General features: G+C 45.3%; 1 protein-coding gene across 2 annotated transcripts in view; it reads left to right on the forward strand.

The window, feature by feature from the left end:
* The window catches only part of Tbc1d8 (TBC1 domain family member 8), a 159,731-nt gene that overhangs the window by 94 nt on the left and 134,963 nt on the right, over positions 1–24,674 (forward strand). The gene's annotated exons all lie outside the window — the stretch shown is intronic.

Genomic DNA, 24,674 nt, shown 5'->3' on the forward strand with positions numbered 1-24,674 from the left:
GGGGACGTCCTGGAGGGCGGGGCCTCATGGTCAGAGAGGGGTTCACCTAGTCTTTCCCGGCCTGTGCAACAGAGGAGGGGTGAAGGTGTGGTTTTTAAAGCCAGTGAACGCCATCTCTGGGAGGTGGGTGGCGCCAAACCGGCCCAGTAAATATTGCCTAAATTATGATTTGAAGAATGGGTCTTAGATGCTAACTGGCTTAATAGAACATTCTTGATGGTTCATGGTGAAATTATATGCAAATAAAAACAGGTTTCTCATAACCAATTTAAATAGGCTTACTCCTATTCTCAGAGATAGGATCCTATTGCTAGTAAGTGTTTGTGCATGGTTAGGTAAACGGAAATCTGGGCGGTACCTGGTACTAGGGATGCAGAGGCAAGCAGGTATCTGTGAGTTCGAGGCTAGCCCGGTCTGCATGTGAGTTTCAGGATACCCAGGATTACATAGGGAAACCATGTCTCAAAAATTAGTAAAAAGGAGCCTGGCGGTGGTGGTGCGCGCCTTTAATCCCAACACTCGGGAGGCAGAGGCAGACGGATCCCTGTGAGTTCGAGGCCAGCCTGGTCTACAAGAGCTAGTTCCAGGACAGGAACCAAAAAGCTACAGAGAAACCCTGTCTCGAAAATCAAAAAAAAAAAAAAATAGTAAAAAGGAAACAAAAATCTGAGAAAGTGTCTCAAGAAATACTCATTTACAAAATCATTTGCTGTACTTCTTTTTTCTTTACCCTGACCCAAGTAAGATGCCCTTGTCAGAACACTGGAAAACCCTGGAAACTCCCTTACATACCAGCCTCTTGGTTTTGGTTCCCTGTGATCTGATTCAGATGTTCAAAAACACCACTGCCAGCTCCACACACACACACACACCGCACGCACGCGCGCACAGGTGCAGTGTGGTGACCTGTACCCACGCCAGAACTACAGATACACACAGGAATGTCATCAACATCACCGGGCAGCACTGCCAGCTCCACACACACACACACCGCACGCACGCGCGCACAGGTGCAGTGTGGTGACCTGTACCCACGCCAGAACTACAGATACACACAGGAATGTCATCAACATCACCTGGCAGCAGCTTAAGAGTTTTCTATTTGCTTGCCGGTGAAATTCTCAAGGAAATTTTGAGGAAGGGGTGCTGGGTACAGTGCATGTTTTAAGGACTTCTTTAGTTCCTGTTAAACTCTTAGAGAAGCCCTACCAGTGAGTGCTACAATCAGCAGAAAATGTAACTTGGCAAATGGGGGAAGTGATTCAAATGAGCTCAGTTCCCTTGGAGCCCTTTTACATTGTTGGCTCTATTTGTGACAGTCTACAATACTAACACTGATTAGTGCTCGTTATTCAGTGTCACAATTTATTAATAATTTAATTGTTAATACTGCAGGAGTGTCTCAAGATGTTTTAAAATATTTGAACATAGCATGTTACCCCCAAATAGAGCTGCTTTTCTATCACGATTAATGTGGTACCAAGAATTTCTTTCATGTTTCCATTCTGTATTTGTTTCCAGGGCTTCTATAGCATAACCACAAACTGGGTATGTTTTCACAGTAGAAACCAACTTTCATCTCCCTTCCTGAGGCCAAAAATCTTGAATCTCGATGTCAGCTCAGCCATTCACCTCTGAGGCATCAAGAGAAGAATCCTTCCTTGTCTTGTTCTAGCTTCTGGCATTTACCCAAAGTCCATGATATCCCTTTGCTCATAGCTACACCGTTCCAATCTTTGCTTCATCATCTCGCCTTAATTGTGTCTTCTCTAAGTTTTTTCAGTGGCTTCCAGGTAGCAAAAACTGTGCTCTGGGCACTGTATGGTTGTTGCTGTTAGAGCAGCTGCGATAACACCCACATGAAACCCGCCCCCCCAAAACTGGATCCACTAATGTTCCATGTCGAAGGGAGAGTGGGCTCATGCGGCTTCTGAAGGAGTGCATTAGATAGGCACAAAGCACTGTCCCTTCCCCAGGGTGTACCCTAGTTAATGTTTGCTAGAATTGTGCAATGTGGTTGCCTATCAGTTGTCTGTGCTTGCTGTGGAATAGTTAACTATGGAAAGATGTGTTATGTTTGTTTATGCGGTGCGATACTACTTTAACTGTGTGAAGGTGTGTTACATTTGTTTATGCGGCATTTGTTTAAGGATATAAGGATGTGTCGCCTTTGTTTTACCTTGCCTGTCTAAGGCACCTGATTGGTCTAATAAAGAGCTGAACAGCCAATAGTTAGGTAGAGGAGGGATAACAAAGAAGAGAAAAGAGAATGAGGGAGAAAGAGAAGAAGACACCTGGGGCCAGCAGACACAGAGGTAGGACATATAGAAAGAAAGGTAAAAAGTCAGAAGGCAAAATGTAGATGAAGATAAATAGGTTAATTTAAGTTAAAGTTAAAAAAAAAAAAGCTATCCAGAAGTGAGCAGAAGCTAAGGCCGAGCATTCAAAACTAATAATGAGTCTCTATGTCATGATTTGGGAGCTGGTTGGTGGCCCAAAAGAAAAAGCCTGGTATATATGCTCTGTGGGTTACCCCTCCCCATGCTCCTGTAAGTATCCACCCCCAACTGAACTCATTAACTCACCCACCTAAACTTGAGGTCTGGTTTTGGTGCCCTACCTGGGGTGAATAGATAGAAAAAGCATGAACTGTAAACAGGGGCATAAAAGAACCAAAGATGTATCTGAGAGGAACATGGGTTGTTTCTACTGTGGGTGATCAGACCTACAATGGAGCTGAGCTGTCTGAAGGTGGGGCAAACCCCAGGCAATCCAGTGCGGCTCTTTTCCCCTGTGGTATGGACTGGCGTGCTCTGCCGCTGCAGTAACAACTACATTTCCCTGACTATTTCCTTTTCATGCCCGACATTTCAGCCTACTGTAGGTGAAAAGATCCAACTAAGGCTGCTCCAATGTAGTGTCTGTGTCTGTAAGGAGAATCCCATAATAGCCATCTTCTTCTATGCAGTACGGAGTGGGATGCTTCCTGAATGAATGGGGATACCCCATGTTGTCTTATGACTTATAGACTAAAGTATATATTACAGCCCCCAAATGCAGCATGTGTTAGACAGGAGCATAAACAGGATGTGACATCAGTTGCGTAGGCCTTGTTCAGGACATAAGACATGCAACTGGAGGCTACGGCATCTGCCCAGAAAGAAATTACCTGTGTAAGGGAGAAATTACAATGAGAAAAACAAGTGTGATGTTGTCCTTCACATCAGCCTCTAAGCTGCTTGGAAAAGTGAAGGAACCAAAGAAGAAGAATGGGATGGAGGTGCTGGCTTGTTTCTTATTGCTGGGGATGGGAACACTAAAGGAAAGAAAATACAAAATAAACCTGTGCTAAACAGTCCCTCTCTTGGGACCCAACACTTTGGAATCGGTGAGAAGAATCAGATAGCAGGAGAAAATGAGGTAGATGTGATAGGAGAGAGCCCTCAGGTCTAACCTTGATTACCTTGATTACTGAGGAGGAAAAGCCTTCTCACAGCAAATGGGTGGAGCCTTGGTGTCAGCCCAGTCCAGGAAACTATAGTGATCAGGGAATAGTCTGCCTCTGAACTGCTTGAATGAAGAAAAACAACAACTTTTAACAAAGCATGAAGGGTGAATATATATATATAAAAGACATGACTGTTCCTCGGTGTAGTGGAGAAGTTTTATAGTTGATATTCAGAGAGCATAGCCTGAGGCAGAGACGTCTGGAAGAAACCACGCTGGACATGACTGGAAGACCAACCTGTGCCATGTGAGGAGAGACAGGAAGGCAAAAGGGAAGATGTCAGGGTGGTTGAAGAAAGAAGGCTCTCTGGCGCACGCCTTTAATCCCAGCACTCGGGAGGCAGAGGCAGGCGGATCTCTGTGAGTTCGAGACCAGCCTGATCTACAAGAGCTAGTTCCAGGACAGGCTCCAAAACCATAGAGAAACCGTCTCGAAAAACCAAAAAAAAAAAAAAAAAAAAAAAAAAAAAAAAAAAAAAGCCAGAAAGAAGGCTCTCCAAGATGAATTTTTTTTCTACTATTTTGTTTGTTTTCTTGAGACAAGTTTTCTCTGTGTAACAGCCCTTGCTGTCCTAGAACTAGTTCTGTATACCTGGCTGGCCTAGAATTCACAGAGATCCACCTGCCTCTGCCTCCCACGTGCTGGGATTAATGCACCACCACCGCCCAGCCCAAGTTGAAATTTTTAGGCCTGTGTTGTATCAGGAAGGTTCAGTCTCTTTGACAGACTGAGCTCCAAACAATCTTACAAAGGCGTGTTTACTGGTTGTCACACAAAGTATTTCCTCATTCCAAGGTCCCTAATTTAATTTACATGACTTGCTAAAGAAAAGCATCACGTCTCCACGTGAATCTAGTCCTTTATTATGTATCTTTTGCGATATACATAATACAAGAGCTTCGGGTGTGCTTGAGGCATCTTGTGATCAAAGTCACAGACTTGCCACTATGCCCCTTCTGCAAAATAATTCCACAGAACGCGAGGAAACAATCTCTGTTTCCTGTAGGATTCTTCAACATCAAAGTACTTCTAAAAGAAAAAAAAAGGTTGTTCATTTTAATATGTATGCTGGTTACAATGACTCTGCTCAATTCCTACTACAGGGAGATCTGGGAGCCAAGATACTAAGAGACAAAGAGGTCAAGGGAACAAAAGAAGCAAAGGGGCCAGCATAACCAAAATGGCTGGCTTACATAAAGAAGAGCCACAGGAAGAAGGGCCGCCCACCCCTTGGCTGGAGAGTTCAGGGTAAAGAGGCAGGGTATGCTGTGATCCATACCCTGTAACAGGTAGGGACTGAGGGATGCTGAGAGAACCTGGCAGCCGTGTCACCTTTGATATGTTTGATAGGCACCTCAGTTAACCATTGTCCCAGGTTTGAGATCCAACAGAGGGTCAGCAAGGTGGCTCAGCAGGTAAAGGTACTTGTTATCAACCCTAACAACCTGTGTTTGATCTCTTGAACTTTCATGGTGGAAAGAAAGAACTGCCTTTCAGCCTAACTTGTGAGGGATACAGAGACTCGGGTGGGATGAATCTGAGTGTGGTGGGTACTGAGAAACTGAGTAATATAGCTACCCAGCCCTCCCTAAGACAAAGGCTGCATGACCTGAGACAATAGGAGAGAAATCAGTCCCTGGTGGACTGACCCTGTGAGCCCATAGGAATACTTAGCCTTTGGTAACTGAGGTCCCAGTGCATATCAGAGACTGGAGAACAATAGAGGAGTTTTGTATTTGGAGGGTTTTTGGTGTAGACCGCCTTGGCGGGTCACTCAGTCTAGGGTTGTAACCCGCCTGGCTGATCAGTTATTCCAGGGTCCCAGAGAGGCGCTATCTGAAAGACATGGGAGAGAAAGAGGAAGAAGGCCAAGCAGATTTGCCGAACCCTCCGTTTATTAGAGTCATGGTTACAGCTTATATAGGATGAGGAATTTGGGGGGAGGGCATGACCAGAGCAGGAAGGGATCTTGCAGCTTGGTCCAAGCCGGTCACGAGGTCGTCAGCCAAGAGGTTGTGATTGGTCAGGTCACGATTCCTCGGTCAGGAAGTCACAAGTTGACAAACATAGTTCTCTAGATAATTACAATGTGGGGGGGGTTCCGCTAACAGATAGCTCTCTATTAACAGATAATCGGGTGTGCGATAGGCTCTGCCAATATTGGGGGGAAATGGCTCCTGACATTTTGGGGGGAGCAGGAGGCCAGCATATCCTTAGCAAGTAATCAAGTTAGTTTTGTACTTGCTCTGTAGCACAGGCAATGTTCAATTGTTCCAATGTTCAATCCTCCTGTCTCCACTTTCCACCATGCCCAGCTTCATTTAGGGTCATTTCAAACTACTCACTTCATCGAATGTCTGACTTAGAAGTTCACTGTGAGTGTGTGAGAATATCCATTGCATTACTGTGAGGATTGAGGGAATTTCTAATTTGAGTGTCTAATGAGATGAAAGCTTGGCCATTGACGGAAACCTCCTTTGTATAAGTGCTGAACTCTTGACTCTGTCTGGAGGACTGGTCCAGCCAGGTCTTGGGACGTGGGGGTGCTCAGCTTCAGTAATGTTCTAGGTGGAGAGACAAGAAAAATAAAAAAGAGGATGTGACTGCTTCTAGGTATGGAGAAGTTTTATCGTAGATATGAGGAGAGCATAGCCATGTGAGGAGAAGGGGAGTCAGGTCAAGAGGTCAAACGTGCAAAAAGAGTAAAAAGAACTATCACAGCAGGAACAGCTGGATTTGTAGAGAAGAGATGCTGAGGGAAGGGCAGCCCAGTTGTTTCTGCGCTGGAGATTAGGGTAGGGGGCAGGGCATGCCAGCCAGGAATGCACCTGTGTGGCCTGAGGGATGCTGGGAGAACCTGGCAGCCAGCGTCTGCTTTGACAATAGGCACCTCAGCCTTTTGTTCCTTGTTTGAGACCTAACACTAGGTGCTTTCTGCTGCTGTGAGAAAATGCTGACCAAAGCCAGATTGTCAAAGAAAAGGTTTATTTGGTTGACAAGTTACAGTCCATCAAGGAAAGATAAGGCAGGAACTGAGACAGAACACTTAGGAGTGCTGCTGACTGGATGGCTCCTCAAGGCTTGCTCAGCCTGTTTGATTATACCATCCAGGACCACCTACCTGGGGTGGCACCACCCACAGTGGGCTGGGCCCGCCCACATCGATCATTAATTGAGAAAATGCCCCCACACCTGCCCACAGAAGAGTCTGATGGAACAATTCCTCATGGATCTTCCCCTTTCCCCCAGCGACTCTAGTTTGTGTCAAGTTGAAAGAAAAAAAAAAAACAGCACAAGTAAGTCTTAGCAAACACCCTTCCCCTACAAGCTCCCTAGCAGTACAGGAGAATACCAACTGGACCACATCACTTTGTAGCCTTTCCAGCTGGTGAGCAGCAAGATCCAAGATGCTTTTCGTTTTCACTTCCCAGTCAGGTGTGGTGGCACAGGCCTTCAACCTAGCTTTGTGACTAGGCTGGCCTTGAACTCACTGAGATCCTCCTCCTCTGCCTCCCAAGTGCTGGGTGGGATTAAAGGCGTGTGCCACCACTGCCCGGCAAAGCTGGATTTTTTTATTTGACAGGCGATGCCCATTTTCAAGGTTTTTGTTTGATTCTTTTTCAAAGTCCCTGCTTTTTTGTTGATTTCTCATTCATTTCCTGCATCATCTAATTTCTTTTAAGTCCTTATCTCTATTCCAGTGGCCTTTTAAAGTTTTGTGTTTATTTATTTATTTGGTGTGGAGGGAGGTCATACATGATTTATGTATGTTCAGGGGACCGAGGACAGCTTGAAGGAGTCATTTCGCTCCTTCCACCATGTGGGATGCAGGAACTGAACTCAGGGTGTTGGCTTTTAGCTACAAACTCCTCTACCAGATGAGCCCTCTACCAACCCTCATTGGAATTTTTTGTAATAATTCTTTAGAATTTTTTTTCCTTTGAGACAGGATTTCTCTGTGTATTGACCCTGGCTCTCTTGAAACTCACTTTGTAGACCAAGCTTGCCTCAAACTCAAAGAAATCCACCTGCCTGTTACTTCTAAGTGCTGAGATTAAAGGCGTGAACCACCACGCCTGACAATTCTTTAGTATCTTTATTGAGCAGTTGGACAGTCTTGTTGTGTACGTGTGTTTTCTTTTATCTTGCAAGAGAGTAATTGAAATTGTGTCTTGTCTCCTTGAGTGTATCTGTGAACGCATTTATTGTGCTTGTACTTTGAGATTTGTTTATCTGGTGGGTTGAGATTTCTACCATGTTTTTGTGGGTGGCATTCTTCTGGAGATGTGCCTTGGGGTGTCAGCTTTACTTCCAGCTGAGTGTTTCAGTGCTGTCTCCCTTTAGCTTTGTTGGATTTGGAAAAGCCCCCTGCCTATGGGACCCATGCAACAGGATGGTCTAGCTGGCTATTCAAGCAGCTATGGTATAAACAGGAAATTATGTCAGGAGAATCCTGAGAGACTGTTCCTACAATAGAAACTGCCCCTACGCAGCGATAAGAGATTCCCAAGGTGCCATTGGTATGAGTTTATTCCCATGATACCTCGTGGGAATAAGAAGCGGTATCAGGAGCAACAGCACCCCCTTGTGGGTGGTGCTCATACCGAGTCTTGAAAGCTCAAACAAGGGGCAGTGGTAGCCTTCAGGGCTACGACTAAGCTACACTCTGCTGGTGACTGGCAGCAGAAAGTGTAGTGTCCCTATGTGGTGCTTTCACGGGGGAAGACAGCCCTCAGCATCCCTGCAGCTCGCCTTTGGCTGTGCACCCTGGGGGTAGTGTGACATCAGAGGGGCACTGCTGGAGACAGAAGAGGGACCAAACGCTATTCCCTCGCCCTGTCAGCAGCATGCATGGAGGATGGTGTGTGGGAAGTGTATGGGCGGTGCCCGTCAGTCCTGGCACAGTGTGGGGCACATTCGACTTGTCTCCACCCTGGTCTCAGAGGCCAAGTTCCCAGTTCTCCAGGGTGGCACACTCCACGTCCCCCTGTGGACTACAACAACTATCCCCTACCGTGCAGGGCATCCAGTGAGTTTAAGTCAGTGAGTTTAACTTTGCTGGACCAGTTGGATTTTGAAGGCAGCTAACTTCTGAGCCAGTGCAGTGGCTATGTAAGCCACCCAAACTCAGACAACAGTTCCTTTCTCAGAGTGGCTCCTCTCTGTACCACCCTGAGAGTGGCTGAGAGAGGATGCTGCCTCTCCGAAGAAGAGTGACAGTATAGACCTCAGGTTACTGCACTTTTTGGAGCACAAGCCAGTGAGGATGGGGAAACCTGCCAGGAGCAGTGTTTGCCCTCACCACTCTGTTAGAGTTTGCTGGGATTCACTCATCCTTAGAGGGAGGACACCGCACTGCTAGCTGTGGACAGGGAATGCTAGATGCCTTGCTGGGCTCTCTCTCTCTCTCTCTCTCTCTCTCTCTCTCTCTCTCTCTCTTTTTCTCTTTAGAGATAGGGTTTCTCTGTGTAGCCCTGGCTATCCTGGAATTTGCTCTGTAGTCCAGGCTGGCTTTGACTCAGAGATCCACCTGCCCCTGCCTCTGTTGGATTAAAGGCATGCAAAGGCATGCACCATCCTGTCCAATGTGTTTTTTCTCTATGCTGTAGCCCCAGGTCTCTGGATCTTTTTTTGTTTTGTTTTTTTCGAGACAGGGTTTCTCTGTGGTTTTTGGAACCTATCCTGAAACTAGCTCTTGTAGACCAGCCTGGCCTGGAACTCACAGAGATCCACCTGCCTCTGTCTCCCGAGTGCTGGGATTAAAGGTGTGCACCACCACTGCCTGGCAGGTCTCTGGATCTTACAAGCCCCCAGTATCTCCCAGATTTCCAGTGTTCCCCCACAGCCACTCAGCTTAAAATGCCGCTAATACACTTGTTTTGGCTGATGTTTTGTGAGAAGGTCTCATGGAGTCCATGCTGGCTTTGAACACTGTGTAGCCAAGATTCACCTTGAACTTTCTCCTATCCTTCTACTTCTACCTCCTAAATAGTGGAATTACAAGTTTAGGCAGTGCCGAGGCGCAGTGTACAACGCCTGTCAACGCTCTATGTGCTACCATACAGTTCATGAGCTTCGGGCAAGGGGCTGGAAACTGAAACACACAGAGAGACAGAGACACGGACCTCTAGTCACTGTTAAGAAGCCCTTTTATTCAATAGCACCATGGAGGCTTGTATACCCAACAGTCAGGTGGGCCAACAGGTGAAAACCTTATCCTCTGATCCTCAAGGCCAAGGCAGCACGCGCAGAGCTGGTAAACAGCTTTGACACAGCTTTCAGTAACTCAAATCAGAAGGAAAGTAAAGATCTCTAGCAGGGAAGAGCAGCTGGAGGCCAGGACTCCAAATGCTCCCAACACTGAGGATTGAACCCAGGCTCACATCCCCTTCACCCCTGCCCCGAGACAGGGTTTCTCTGTGTAACCACTCTGGCTCTCCTGGAAGTCACTCTATAGACCAGGCTGACCTCAAACTCACAGAGATCCATCTGCCTCTTGCTCCTGAGCACTGAGATTAAAGGTGTGCATCACCACCACCCATGAACCCAGGGCTTTTTATATGCTAGGCAAGCACTCTACCAAGTGAGCCACCCCCTAGTCCTGTCCCTTCTTGCTTTCTGTGAGTGCTCAGCACTTGTGGCCATTTTGAAAGTCTCCTATGTCACACTGAAACAGTATCTCTTTAAAGGGCAGAGGTAGAAAACAGAGTAGTAGTTCCCATGAGCTGGGGATGGGAGACAGAGAGAAATGTCTGAGCAACCCTGAAGGCGGCACATACGGAAACGTTGTAACGACAGAACAGTGGCTGTGTCTACACATGTGATAAATTCTCAGTTACACACCCACACTGTGACTGCTAGTTTCTGAGTCGTGACTGTATGCTGCTGTTCTAGACGGTGTTACCATCGAGGGAAACTGGTTAAAGTGTATTCTACACATTATCCCCTAACTTCCAGTAAATTTGGGATTATTTCAAAATAGACATTAAAATAATCTGACAGCGTTATCAAAGCATACTGTTAACTAAAAACAAAAAAATTATGTAGAATAGTATGCGTCTGAATATGTGAGTGTTTGTTGTCCAGTCAAAATGAAGCAGCGATGGTGTAGGGTACTCAAATCCAGTCTTGAGGCCATTAGTCAGGGTTGACGCATCCCTGCTGAACTCCTGAACTGGGTCAAGCCACAGTTTCCTGAAACGTTGTTTCCTAACCCCTGCTGACCTCTAAATTGCCGGGCTCTTCCCCAAATCACCCAGAGACTGCCCACACCCATCCCCTTACTTACCAATGGCTTAACTTTTGCCACAACAATTATAATTTCTATAATAGGTGAATTAGGTAATTAGCAACCTCCCCCTGTGCAGTTCAAAACTGTAAATACAGCTCTACCATTGAGCAAAACCACAGAGAACTTCTCTCTCTCTCTCTCTCTCTCTCTCTCTCTCTCTCTCTCTCTCTCTCTCGTATGTTTTGTCTAAAGGCATGCCTGTGTTCCATGTGCGTGCCATGGGTGCTGGGAATCTAACTCGGATCCTCAGCAAGAGTAGCCAATGCTCTTAACCACTGAGTCGTCTCTCTAGTGCTAAAATGTATGTAATGGTGCGTGCTCAGTTAGAGATCATAATAGAAGAGAGAAAGAAAGCAGATAGGAATGCTTCTGGCCATGCTCGGCTTCTTTTCCCAAGGAAAGTTTCGTTGTAGCCGCTAGAAAGAACACTTTGGAGGTGCGTTGATATGGGGACTTTCCCCTAAGGGCTCCAGTCCCGCTCAGCTGCCGTCTTCTCCAGTGTGAACTGCAGTTCCGGCGATCAGACCCCGAGGGTTATGGGAGTGTCGCAGACTGCCTGTTTTCTCTCTCTCTCTCTCTCTCTCTCTCTCTCTCTCTCTCTCTCTCTCTCTCTCTCTCTCTCTCTCTCTCTCTCTCTCTGTCTGTCTTTTGACCCTAACAGCTATTTGTCATCCTCATCTGTGTATGATCTAACATTGCCTCCCTTCCAGGTAACCTGCTTACAAAGGCTGGCTCAGCTCGGTGTGCCACCAGCAACTGAAGGCTAAATTAAAGCCAGATAGCACCCGAAACCTATCGCAGGGAATGCTCCACTTTGCCTGAAGCGGCCTCGGAGGTGTCCACCCTGACGTGTGTTTGGTTTAGATTTGGTTTTGAAGTGCTGGGGATTGTATCCAGGGCCCTGAGCATGCTAGACAATGCTCTACCACTGAGCCCCACACTCAGTAAAGTGTTGGTAAACACATTGGTTGTGACTGTATTTTGTTCTAAGATTGTATCTTAGATTTGCCTCAGAATAGATAGTGAACATTTTCTTGCATTTCATGTGTTGGCCCTGTTTGTGTTCTTTTAAAAATCATCCAGTTTATTTTCTCCTGATTTGATTGATTGAGGTATTTGTTCTTGGGATGTTTCATTTTTCATTCTTTATATGCTCTGGTTGGTTATTAATCCCTGTTAAGTCTCAAACCTGGAACAAATGGCTGAGGTGCCTGTTTAACATATCAAAACAGATCAGGTTCTCCCAGCATCCCTCAGTCCCTACCTGTTCCTAGTCCTCCTGGCTGGCATGCCCCACCCTCCACCTCGAATTCTTCAGCCCAGGGCTTGGGCTTGGCCCTTCACTGCGCTCCCTCCCCTCTCCCTTCCTCTCTCCCCTCCAGCTCAGTCTGGTCGTGCCCGCTCTGGACTCTCCCTGTGTCCCTGCCTCTAGCTCTGTTCTCCCACGTGTCTGCAATAAACTTTTCTCCTCCACCATCCTAAGAGCAGGCATTCCTTTCCATTTTATTTCTTTTTTTTCACTTTGTTAGCTGGATGAATAGCTAACAAAGAACGGTCCTTCTGTAGGCCTCACGCTGCTATTGCTTCTTTTGATGTGAAGAACCTTTCATTCCCTCAGACCCCATTACCGGTGTTTGTTTCTCCAGTTGTCGAAAACCGTTCAGAAAATCGCCTATGTTTATAGAAGTGGTGCCCCCTGGTTTTTGATGGATTTTGAATCTTTCTTCGTACAGGGTTAGAGTTAGGGACCTCATCTCATTCTGGCCTGGAGACTTCCAGTTTTCCCAGCATCATTTGTTCAAGTGATCAGAGTTTGCTGAGACTCTGATGAATGTAGCTATTTATTTCTAGAGCCTCTGTTTTACAGACCCACACAATCAATACCTTTCCAAGATTGCCTCAGTCTGAGTCTGTCACCAAACAAGGCCTGTTTTGCACACCCCCACTCCAAGCCTGCTCATCACTGAAACTTCAAATTTTGCAGAAGAAAAGCCTATTTCAAGACATGCCCGTCCTTAGGAGGTGGGACCAGGAACCTTAACTCTGCCTCCCAGACTCATAATTTCAGGAATACAAGGATTTGTGGGATGCAAAAGCAGGGTGGTTTGAGACATGGGGGAACATGAGACAGGCTGGGGTGTTCGTGAGCACAGTCAAACCCCGTGGCATTCTCCTACCTAGGTCACGTGTTTAGAAGCCAGCAGCATTGGTGTGCTCTGGGAATGGATCTCTCCACTCTCTGGCCTTGAAAGATCACAGCCTGGGCACCTGTGCAGGTCCAAGTGCAGGATGGATTGACCAAGTCGAGAAGAAAAAACAACCTAGCCACCAAGGTCCTGAGAAGCAATGTGCATTACTATAATACAACCTTTGAGTTGTTACCACAGCAAGGGGAATGGGAACACCCTGGACCTACCTAACCTCTGACATTGGTGATGAAGGTAGAAAAGTTAAACCATAAGAAAAACAAAACAAAGAGATGGCTCAACAGTTAAGAAAATTGGGTGCTCTTCAAGAGGACCCAGGTTCAGGTCTGTTAACTCCAGTTCCAGGGGATCTGATGCCCTCTTGTGGCCTCTTCAGATACTGAATGCATGGGGTACAGACAAACATGCTGGCAACTGCCCACCCACATATAATACAAATAAATACATCTTTAATAAAAAGAAATTTACAAGTGGTGGTGGCACACACCTTCAATCCCAGCACTCTGGAGGCAGAAGTAGGCGGATCTCTGTGAGTTCAAGACGAGCCTCGTCTACAAGAGCTAGTTCTTGGACAGGCCCCAAAGCTACAGAGAAACCTTGTCTCAAAAAAAAAAAAAAAAGAAAGAAAGAAAGAAAAAAAGAAAAAGAGAAAGGAAGAAATTTAATTCCAACACTCGGGAGGCAGAGGCAGGTGGGTCTCTGTGAGTTCAAGGCCAGCCTGGACTACAAAGGGAGTTCCAGGACAGCTAGAGCTGTGTTGAGAGACCCTGTCTTGGGAAACAAAACAACACAAATTAATCAAAAAAGTAGAAATAACTGCTGTAAGTGTGTGATAGGAATTTGTCGTCATTCTCCCACCCCCAGATATTAACGGATTAGGAGAGGAGGTTCAAAGAAAAAAAGACTCTCAGAGACAGAGAGACGCACCAAGCGTCTTTAAGCAAGAGTAGCCTGACCTTGAACTCAGAGAGCCACCTGCCTTTGCCCCTAGAGTGCTGATATTAAAGGCGTAAACCCCCCCACCCCTCACCCTGCCAAGCAAGATATTTATTGAAGGCCAGTAGCACAGGAGTGTCAGAAGCAGTTTTAGCACCACCTCTGTGTTATGCAACAAAGCAAGGAGGAAGCAGGGGAGCTGGGGAGCTGGGGAGCTGTTGGACCACAAGGCTGAAGAATAACAACTTTGGTTAAAATGGGACCTGTGGGGCATGCGGGCTGGTGAATACATGCCTTGAGATGTGACAGTTGTCTGGTTGCCTCCGACCTCTGGATGGTTCTTGTCCGCTGCCCTGGTTAGTGTTACACCTAGCCTGTTATGTGCCAGAAGGAAGGAGAGAGACAACACTTATGGGTGCTGAAGATTTTAATAATTTATACATAAGTGTGTCACTAATGGATCAGGGCTGGACAAGGACTTGGGAACCTTGTTTCTTCTGACAGCCCCGAGCAGGGGCAGAAGCAGGGTTTATAAGCATAAAAACCACAAACATTTGTTGCCAAGTTACAGTTACATTGTTCACCAATCAGGAATCAAAGATTAGGGACTTTCCTTGTGGGTTCCATCATTGTCAACCAACAAACAATGCAAGTTTTTCAGTCCAACCAATCAGATTCATTTGTCCCTTCTGTTGTTAGGAACGACCATAATGTTTCTAGAGAACTAAAGATGCATAATGACCATTTCTATGGTTTGAGGAAGAGGTTGGTCAGTCACTGGAAAGTTCTCAGCTCCCCCAGGGCTTGGGAACCTGAACTTTATTTCACCCTGCAGGTAAAATGGAGTCTAAAGTCAAAATGGTAGTACTCAGACCAAGGTGCTTTTGCCTGCTTCCTTCAGTTAGCTTTAACTGAGCTAGAATCATCTGGGAAGTAAAACTGCAGACTTGTTCATAGACCAAACTGATCTATGAATGTTTATAAGGAATTATCTAGTCGACTCTAGCACTCAGAAGGCAGAAGTAGATAGATCTCTGTGAGGTTAGCCTGGTCTACATTTGAGTTCCAGGCCAGCCAGGGCTACATAGTGAGAGAGGCTATATTTTTTTTTCAAAAAGAAAGTTTTGCCAATAAATATTATATACAAATAAAACTATAAACTTGCATGTGTCTACAAATGACATTTGTATAAATGTCAAAAAATAAGTTTCTGGAAAAAAATTTTTTTTTTTTTGGTTTTTTCGAGACAGGGTTTCTCTGTGGTTTTTGGAGCCTGTCCTGGAACTAGCTCTTGTAGACCAGGCTGGTCTCGAACTCACAGAGATCCGCCTGCCTCTGCCTCCTGAGTGCTGGGATTAAAGGCGTGCGCCACCATCGCCCGTCTGGAAAAATTCTTAAAATATTTTCTTACTAATCAATACTGGCATTTTACAAAGGTTTGTTATAATGATATTTTGTTTATACTTTAAGAAATAAAGCTTGCCTGAAGATCAGAGTACAGAACTAAGGCACTATAGTCCAGGGAGTGGTGGCATACACCTTTACTCCCAGGACTCAGGAGACAGAGGCAGAAGGATTTCCATTAGTTCAAGGCCACCCTGGGATACACAAGATTGAATTTGTCCAAAAGAGAAAAACAAAGGTGATCCTAGCACTTGGGATCTTGCACCTTTAATCCCAGACTAGGGAGGTGGAGACAGGAGTGAAATGGTTGGAGGAATATAAGGCGGGAGGAGACAGGAGCCATGCAGTCTGAGGTTTGGCGGAGAGAATTGCAGTCTCAGGGTGCAGTCTGAGGACAGGATCACCCCTGCAGTCTGAGCATTGATAGAGGTAAAAGGTCTCTCTAGTGGCTGGCCACACCGCTTCTCTGATCTTCAGGCAAGCTTTATGTGTTAAATCATAAAATATCACTACAGTATATCGCATCAGTAAAATGTTTTGATATGAGCATAATTTTGCATAGTGCATAAAAAGTATAACTTTAGAATGATATAAGAACAAAACAGAGACGTGGTAGCTCTTCTGGGTGTTTATGCCTGTGTGGGAGATGGTTGCTATAAATGACAGCCTGACTCAAAATACAATGCATGGGCTGGAGAGATGGCTCAGGAGTTAAGAGAACTGGCTGCTCTTCCAGAGGTCCTGAGTTCAATTCCCAGCAACCACGCGGTGGTTCACAACCATCTGTGATGAGATCTAGTGTCCTCTTCTGGGCTACAGGCATACATGCAGACAGAACACTGTATACATGGTAAATAAATAAATCTTTATAAATACACCAATGTACATAAAATAAAAGTAAGTGATTAAAAAAATATAATGCTCGAAGGATCAGTGCTCATCAGTGTTTCTATGAACTACTAAATCTCAAAATACACGTTTTCCCTTATCACAGGGATTGTGTTCAAAGACACCCCTCCCCTTCCTGTGAATGAAGTCCCAAAACCTAATGCTGTTTTCATCTTAAACCCCTGTCACTGTGGTTGTAACTTTAGCAGCTTTTGGTAGTACACACCTTTAATCCCAGCACCCAAAGGCCTGTGCTGGGGAGTATGTGGCAAGTGGTAGAAAATATAATGGCCTATTAGAAAGAAGTTAGATTACTGGATGGGCCCTCGAAGAGGATATTGGGGAGCCCCTACTTCTCTGCTACAGGGTAGCAGGCCCCCTCTGTCAGGTGTTTTCAACATGATGTGTTGTGCCATCAAAGTCCTAAGGCAGCAGGGACAAAATGACCATAGACTCTAAACCTCTGAAACCTTGAACCAAGATGCACCTCTTCTCATTGTAAGCTGATATTTCAGCTTATTTATTTTATATTTTATTGTATTAATACTTTTTTCAGACATTTTGTCACAGTTATAAGAAAGTTAACACAACAAAGGCAGGAGGAAGCAGAATCAAATGAGACTTCATCACGCTGCTTAGAACGTCAAGCAATTTATAATACTTGAATAATTTCTAGAGTTCTCCTCTTAATATTCTCAAACTGTAGTTGACTAAATATTTGTGAACTGCAGAAGCCAAAGGTTGAACAGAGGCTATAACTGCACCATCACGGCTTAGCAAGACATCAAAGCCCACAGGTGTTTAAAGTCTCCCTCCCTGCCTGCCTGGACCACTGGGAGCTATTGCCACCTTAGAGAGGACAGCAAGAAGAGGCAAGCTTGGGGGCTGCCATGGCGTGCCTTCAGCTGCCTGGCTCTGCTTGGATACGTGTTGTGTAGCCTTCAGTTCCGTCTCCACGGTGAGATGCCAGGATGCAGCGTCCTCTGAGAAGCCTTGCAGGGTTTAGGTGTGCAGTACTGCCCAACTTAACTCTTTGAATATGGCTCATCACTATTGATGGGCAGTCTTATAGTTTATTAATTCATTCCCTCCCCTGCCTTGAAAAGAATGCTCCTGAGAACAAGGTTCTCGCGTGTCTCCGTTACATTCTTGACTTGGCATTTGCAAGTGTTCTGGAAAACCAACCATACTTAGGTTCAATGAATAGCTGCGGAGTGGAGCTCAATAAGCGGTCCTTCATCACGGCCCAGGGCTTCACTGCTCTCGTTCATCTCAGGGTGGTTCTCGGAGCTTCGCACTAGAATCACCTGAGGAATTTTTGGAGGAAACGCCCCAAGATTATTATGTCAGAATGGGGGTGTGGGGCAGTGGTTGCCGATGTTTCCAAAGCCTGCTCTCACCACTAGATGGCAATCGAAAATGGTGCAATCTCACCAACCTAGTCCTTAAAGCCCAACCCTCACTTAGCCAACAACAAATTCGTTATTTCCCGTTCGTTTATTTTGAAATCGGGCAAACACCAAATATCAACCGCCACTGATGGCTACGTGGCCACTTCTGGCACGCAAACGCCAACCCCACATCCTTATCCTTCCAGCACGCAACCGCCAACCCCCACGTCCTATCCTTGGAGCTGGTGTGCAGGAAATGTTTTTGAACAAAATTTAGTCCCTCCCAACCAGCCCCTTTCCTTAATAAACATTTTAGGCATACAAAATAGAAACACCATTATGGTAAGTGTCTCCAGGTGAGAATCAGGAGTAGAAAGACAAGTGTGTTCTCTTGTGTGTGCCCCCTCGGCCTTCTCCTCTTCCAACTCCTTCCATTCTGTGAACCCTCTAATTCCATACTCGTTTAGGAGCCCAAAACTCAAAATGCCATGGCTTGGGAGCTGCTGTCGCTGGTCTTTCTGGTACCATTTATTGACCTCCTGCTTCAATCCTCTATTTAAACTAATAAATATGTAAACTTTTAAAATATAAACCTACGTCAGACTTGGTGGATCACACCTCTAATCCCAGTGGCGGGGCAGGGGGGGGGGCGGAGTGAATAAAGAGCTCTGTGAGTTCAAAGCCAGGCTGACCTTACACAGCAAGTTTTAGGCCAGTCAGGGCTACACAGTGAGACTCTGTCTCAAAAAAAAAAAAAAAGAAGAAGTAATAAACTTATACTATCTGATGGGAGAGGTTGACTAAAGCTCTCTTGATTGATGCTGGAAGAACTGAAGTGGGAACTAGGGGAGCCAGCAGTGATCACTTATACAGTGTGCATAACAAGGCTCTTTTGTAAATCATTGCACCTCCGTTGTAACAGAAGAGTTAAGAGTTTACAGTTCAACTGAGAAGCCTGCTTCTTACTCCAGCATGCCCAAGGTCATATAAAGCACAACAACGTCACCTTCAGAAAAACACTTGAAGAATTTCATTTACCCTAACTATTCTCTCAGAACCGAGGAAGGTCACAGGCACTCCTGTTGTTCCTCCCCACATTTGTAGGCATTCCAAATTCCCTTCTTAAGAAATATAGCATGGGGCCAGGCGGTGGTGGCGCACGCCTTTAATCCCAGCAGGCAGAGGCAGGCGGATCTCTGAGTTCGAGGCCAGCCTGGTCTACAAGAGCTAGTTCCAGGACAGGCTCCAAAACTACAGAAAAACCCTGTCTCAAAAACAAAACAAAACAAAAACAGCACTGGGTATTCCCATGCCCATGTCACATACTTCATATCCTCACATAACCTTAACTGAGACCCCAACAACCTGGATTTTAAAAGACCATCTTTTGTCTTAAACCAACAACAATAACAAAGCACCCCAAATGCCCAGCTTAATCTCAGCACTCAGGAGGTTGAGGCAGGAAAATAGAGAGTTTAAGGCCAAGTTGGCTACACAGTCTTGTTTTGCCTCAACAAACAAACCAATGGTTTTACTAGAATTTGATCTCCTTGAAGGAGAATTCCTTGGACAGTTACTCAGCTCTAGTCTAGGAACCCGAGATCAAGATGCCCAGCTAACTTGGCTTAGCTTCTGTTAAACCGCTTGCTTGTGCAAAACATCCCCTGTAGCTGCCAAGTGAAATACCAGGATGTGGTGCTTGTCTTTAAAGACCTTTACCCTAAACACTTGGCTCTATACTTTGGTCCCAAACCTGAGGGTAGTGCCAGCCAGCTGGCATAAAAACTTTCAATGGACAATAAACTGAGTCTAAGTAGCCATCTCTGTGGGCTCCTTGTAACAAAAGAGAAGGGGAATATTCCTGAAAGAGAAGTCCAGAAGGTTCTGTGTTTTCCCAATCATAAAAGGCCAACTCCCTCTCAATTGCTCCCTCTTCTTCCTTCACTCAGCCCCCTTCCCTAGCTGATTCATTTGCAGTTGGCAGTACAGATCATTGCTTGCAGGCAGAGAACATTTAAGCCACAGAAATCCTTTAGAAGAGAGCATGCAAGTACAGTAGAAACCAGCCCACCAGCCTTCAAACTCCAACACAGGTTGAAAAGCTTGGAACCACAGGGTGTATGGGAAGTGACCATTTTTCAGATTTGGGAAAGTTTGCAGATAGACAGTGACATCTTGGGGGAATCCGTGCTTGTCAGCCTTTCATTGCTGTGATAAAATACCAGGAAAGCACACAGGAGGGAAGGCTGGTTTGGGCTCAGGGTTCCAGATGTTTCCAGAGGATCATAGATAAAAGACAGCATTCAGTCCCAGTAGCAAACAGAGTAGCAAGAGCCATTGGGCCCCACTGCCAGTATGAAGAAGGTAGACAACACTTGCACTGTAGTAGGCCCCAATCCAGGAAAAGAGTTCTGGATTTGGGGAGCCCACATCTCCCATGCTGGGTGATAGGCTTGTCTCAGTTTCATTGCAGAGATAGAAGGCTTGCCTCCCACCTGCCCTGGAAGAACAGACATCTAAAGGTCAGCATCCATTTCTCCTGCATCCACTGTACCACAAATCTCAGAAGGATGACCCGGAATAGAGAGAATTGCCTCTCAGGACCCCTTGGCTGCTAAGCAGAAACCCCACCGTCAGTAGTCGTGGGACCTGTGTGAGCTGTAAATTGAATGGGATCTTTCCAATGATGTATCTCACATAAAGTTCTACTTCCTTATTTGACATTGAGCCTCAAGGCAGAGTCGAAGGTGAGCATCTTTCTAGAGTTTAACCTGCCCAGGATATTTCATCTGACTGAGAATTTATCAGGGAGAGATGTAGTATTAAACTGCATTTTTCTAACCAAACAGGAAACTTCATCCTTTGCTCTTTTGCTACCAGAAAGTAATGTTTTTCTTAGCTGGACAGTGGTGGCACACGCCTTTAATCCCAGCACTTGGGAGGCAGAGGCAGGCGGATCTCTGTGAGTTTGAGGCCAGCCTGGTCTACAAGAACTAGTTCCAGGACAGGCTCCAAAGCTACAGAGAAATCCTGTCTCAAACTGCCCCCCTCAAAAAAAAAGAAAAAGAAAAAAGAATAATCCCAGCACTCGGGAGGCAGAGGTAGGCAGATCTCTGTGAGTTTGAGGCCAGCCTGGTCTACAAGAGCTAGTTTCGGGACAGGCACCAAAGCTATAGAGAAACCCTGTCTCAAACTGCCCCCCTCAAAAAAAAGAAAAAGAAAAAAGAATAATCCCAACACTCGGGAGGCAGAGGCAGGCAGATCTCTATGAGTTTGAGGCCAGCCTGGTCTACAAGAGCTAGTTCCAGGACAGGCACCAAAGCTACAGAGAAACCCTGTCTCGAAAAAACCAAAAGAAAAAAAAAAGAAAAAAGAAAAGGAGGGAAAGAAAGAAAGAATAAATATTATTTTTCTTTTGACAAACACTCTTAATGTAAGAACTCTCAAAGGTGAATTTAGTTGGGTAGGGGACAGCATGTACTGTAATCACTGCTACTCAGAAGGCTGAGTCAGCAGTATGAGTTTGAGTTCTAGATGAGTTATATTTATGCGTCTCTGAGAAAATCCTACCTTGGGCCAGAGAGATAGCTCAGAGGTTTAGAGTACTGGCTGCTCTTCCAGAGGTCCTGAGTTCAATTCCCAGCAACCACACAGTAACATGATGGCTCACGACCATCTATAATGAGACCCGGTGCTTCCTTCTGTCATGCAGGAACACATACAGAAAGAACACTGTATACACAATAAATACATATTTAGAAAAAAATTTAAAAAGAAGAAAAAATAAAAAGAAAATTCTATCTCAGGCCATTTCTCCTCTTCTGCTATCCTGGGTTGTAGCCTGACGTGGAAGTTTTGTTTTTCTGAGCAGTATTGTCAAGAAAGGGTGTGGTGGTCTGAAAGAGAGTGGTCCCCAAAGGGCGTGGCACTATTAGGAGGTGTGGTTTTGTCGGAGGAAGTGTGTCACTGTAGAGGCGGGCTTTAAGGTCTCATTTATGTTTAAGATATGCCCAGTGTCTTAGACTACTTTCTATTCTCTGCAAGATGTAGAACTTTCAGCTTCCTCTCCAGCCCCATGTCTGCCGGCACACCACCATGTCCCACCATGATGATCATGGACTGAACCTCTGAACTGTAAGCCACCTAATTAAATGTTTTCCTTTATAAAAGTTGCCTTGGTCATGGTGTCTCTTCACAGCAATAGAAAGGCTAACTAAATCAGGGGTTCTGTGTGGTGAGGTCAATATGAAAAGGTTTGGAGCTCCTGGAGTGGAAGATTCCTTCTTATCTTTCTGTGCTGTCTTTCCACTTACCTTGAAGAGGACAGGCCTTCTCTGGAATGAGAGCAGGGGATTATTTCTATGACTGGTTTCTTCATTAGGGTTACTGTTGCTGTGATGAAACACCATAATCAAAGCAACTTGGGGAGGAAAGGGCTTATTTGGTTTATGCTTCCACATCACAGTACATCATTAAAGGAAGTCAGGACAGGAACTCAAAATAGAGCAGGAAGCTGGAGGCAGAAGCTGGTGCAGAAGACATGGAGGGTTGCTGCTTACTGACTTGCTCTCATGGCTTGCTCAGGTTCTTGGTCAAGCAACATTGGGTATGGGGTTCCATCTCATGAAGTGAGCTTCGAAATCTAATCAGCTAGTGGTTGGTTGCTCCCACAAGCTTTGTGCCACTACTGCACCAGCATATCTTCCAGGCAGGACACTCTTGTACATCAACAGGTTTGTAGCTGGGTGGGTTTACCTTTTTCCTTTGGTAGCATGCAGAGTACCTTCTAGTACCAGGACCATCATTCTTTAGGGGTAGAAGGTACCATCTTGACTTCTTTTTGTTCAGTGAACTGTGTAAGTGTTGTCTTCAGCAATAGGGCCTTTTATCAGTTTGTGGAAAATATTGGCAATAGCCTGGGTTGTTTGGGGGTCCCCATGAGACCCCTTTGGCCAACAGCTTGATTATTTGCAATCCATTCCCAGTACTGAAAACTTCATTTGTTGAGATGTCTAATTGAGGCTTTATATCTCCCATTATTTGGAAATATAAAGCAATTTAGGTTTCTTTTATATATGTCTATCTCAGAAAGTTTCTACTGTATTAGGGTTCCATATGACCTCTGAATGACCCGTAGTTTTTTTCTCTGTTCCTCCCCATGTTTTCTTCCTTGTCCCCTTATACTCCCCTTCCTGTTTCAGTTCAGCGCCCTCTTTCCCCATCCATAGCTATCTATTCTATTTCCCCCTCCTAAGGGGATCCTTTCCTACCCACTAGTCCTTTACTCTCTACTTAATCTGTGGTAATATGGATTATAGTTTGCTTATCAATGACTTCATAGCTAATATCCACATATAGGTGAATACATACCATATTTGTCTTTCTGGGTCAGAGTTACCTCACTCAGGATTTTTTTTTCTAGTTCCATCCATTTACTTGTGAATTTCATGATTTCATTTTTTTAAACAGCTGAGTAATATTCCATTGTATAAATATACCATATTTTCTTTATCCATTTTTCTGTTGACAGACCTCTAGGTTGTTTCCAATTTTAGGCTGTAATCAATGGAGCATCAATGAACATGGTTGAGCAAGTATGTCTGTAGTTAGATGAAGCATCCTTTGGATACATGCCCAAGAGTAGTATAACTGGACATTGAGGCAAATTTATTCCCATCTTTTTGAGGAACCACCACACTGATTTCCATTGTGATTGTACAAATTTGCACCACTACTGGCAATGAGTGGGTGTTCCCCTTACTCCATATTCTTGCTAATAAGAACTGTCATTTGTTTAATTGATATTGACCCTCTGGTTGGTGTAAGACAAAAGCTCAGAGTAGTTTTGATTCCTTGATGAGTACGTATGTTGAACATTTTCTTTTTTTTTAAGATTATTTAAATATTTATTTATTTATTATGTATACAATGTTCTCTCTGTGTGTATGCCTGCAGGCCAGAAGAGGGCACCAGACCTCAGTACAGATGGTTGTGAGCCACCATGTGGTTGCTGGGAATTGAACTCAGGACCTTTGGAAGAGCAGGCAATGCTCTTAACCTCTGAGACATCTCTCCAGCCCTCTGTTGAACATTTTCTTAAGTGTTTCTTAGTCAACTGAGTTTCCTCTTTTGAGAATTCTTTGTTTACATCTATACCCCATTTTTCAATTGGGCTATTTGTTTTCTTGACGTCCAGCTTTTTGAGCTCTTTATATATTTTGGTTATTAGCCCTCTATTACAGTGGTTCTCAGCCTTCCTAATGCTGCAACCCTTTAATACAATTCCTCATGTTGTGGTGGCCTCCAACCATAAAATTATTTTGTTGCTACTGTCATGAATTGTAAATATTTGATATATAGGATATCTGATATGCGACCCCCCAGGGGATGTCTTTTGCTGTGTAGAAACTTTTTAGGAAAACTGATCTATTTGGGGACCTGCTTCCTTGACGGTTCAGTTTGATGAGGTGGCAGTTAGCACAAGAAGCTCCATGTTGGTTTGTTCTGACATGATGGGGCTCAGCACAGGAGCTCAGTCTGCAACAATGACTTCCCATAGCTTCTGTTTTTCATCTCCTGGGCCATGAGAAATGGTAGGAAGGAATGGGGGTGCTGAGAATACTGGCAGCCAGCCAGCAGGAAGCAGCGCCTCTCCTGGATCCTGCTCTCTTCGGGGAGAATGCTGGGAGTGGTGTGGGATTAGTTTCTGCTTAGCATGGAGGAAGGGGCTAGGTGACTTCACTTCTACCTAGATGCTAAGATCAGGCCGTATCTTGGGCAGCTCTGTTGACAGCCACCTTTGGCAGGCAAAACCCAGGCCACTAGCAGCTGCCGCCCAGACTAGACGCAGGAGCCTGCTGGAGAGGCTGGCAGGCCACAGGCAAGCAGGCTGGTCCAGGCTCATTTCCTCCTTCCCAAAGCCCTCTGATTCCAGGCACACACATGGCCCTTTCTATTTTTATCTCTTATTCCTCCCTTTCCTTTTCACCTCTGCATGCCCAGAGGCTGGCACCGTTCTAGCCAATCCCACTTGATGCTTAAATACACTA

Source organism: Microtus pennsylvanicus, chromosome 7 (assembly GCF_037038515.1).
Source record: "Microtus pennsylvanicus isolate mMicPen1 chromosome 7, mMicPen1.hap1, whole genome shotgun sequence".
NCBI classification, from domain to species: Eukaryota; Metazoa; Chordata; class Mammalia; order Rodentia; family Cricetidae; genus Microtus; species Microtus pennsylvanicus.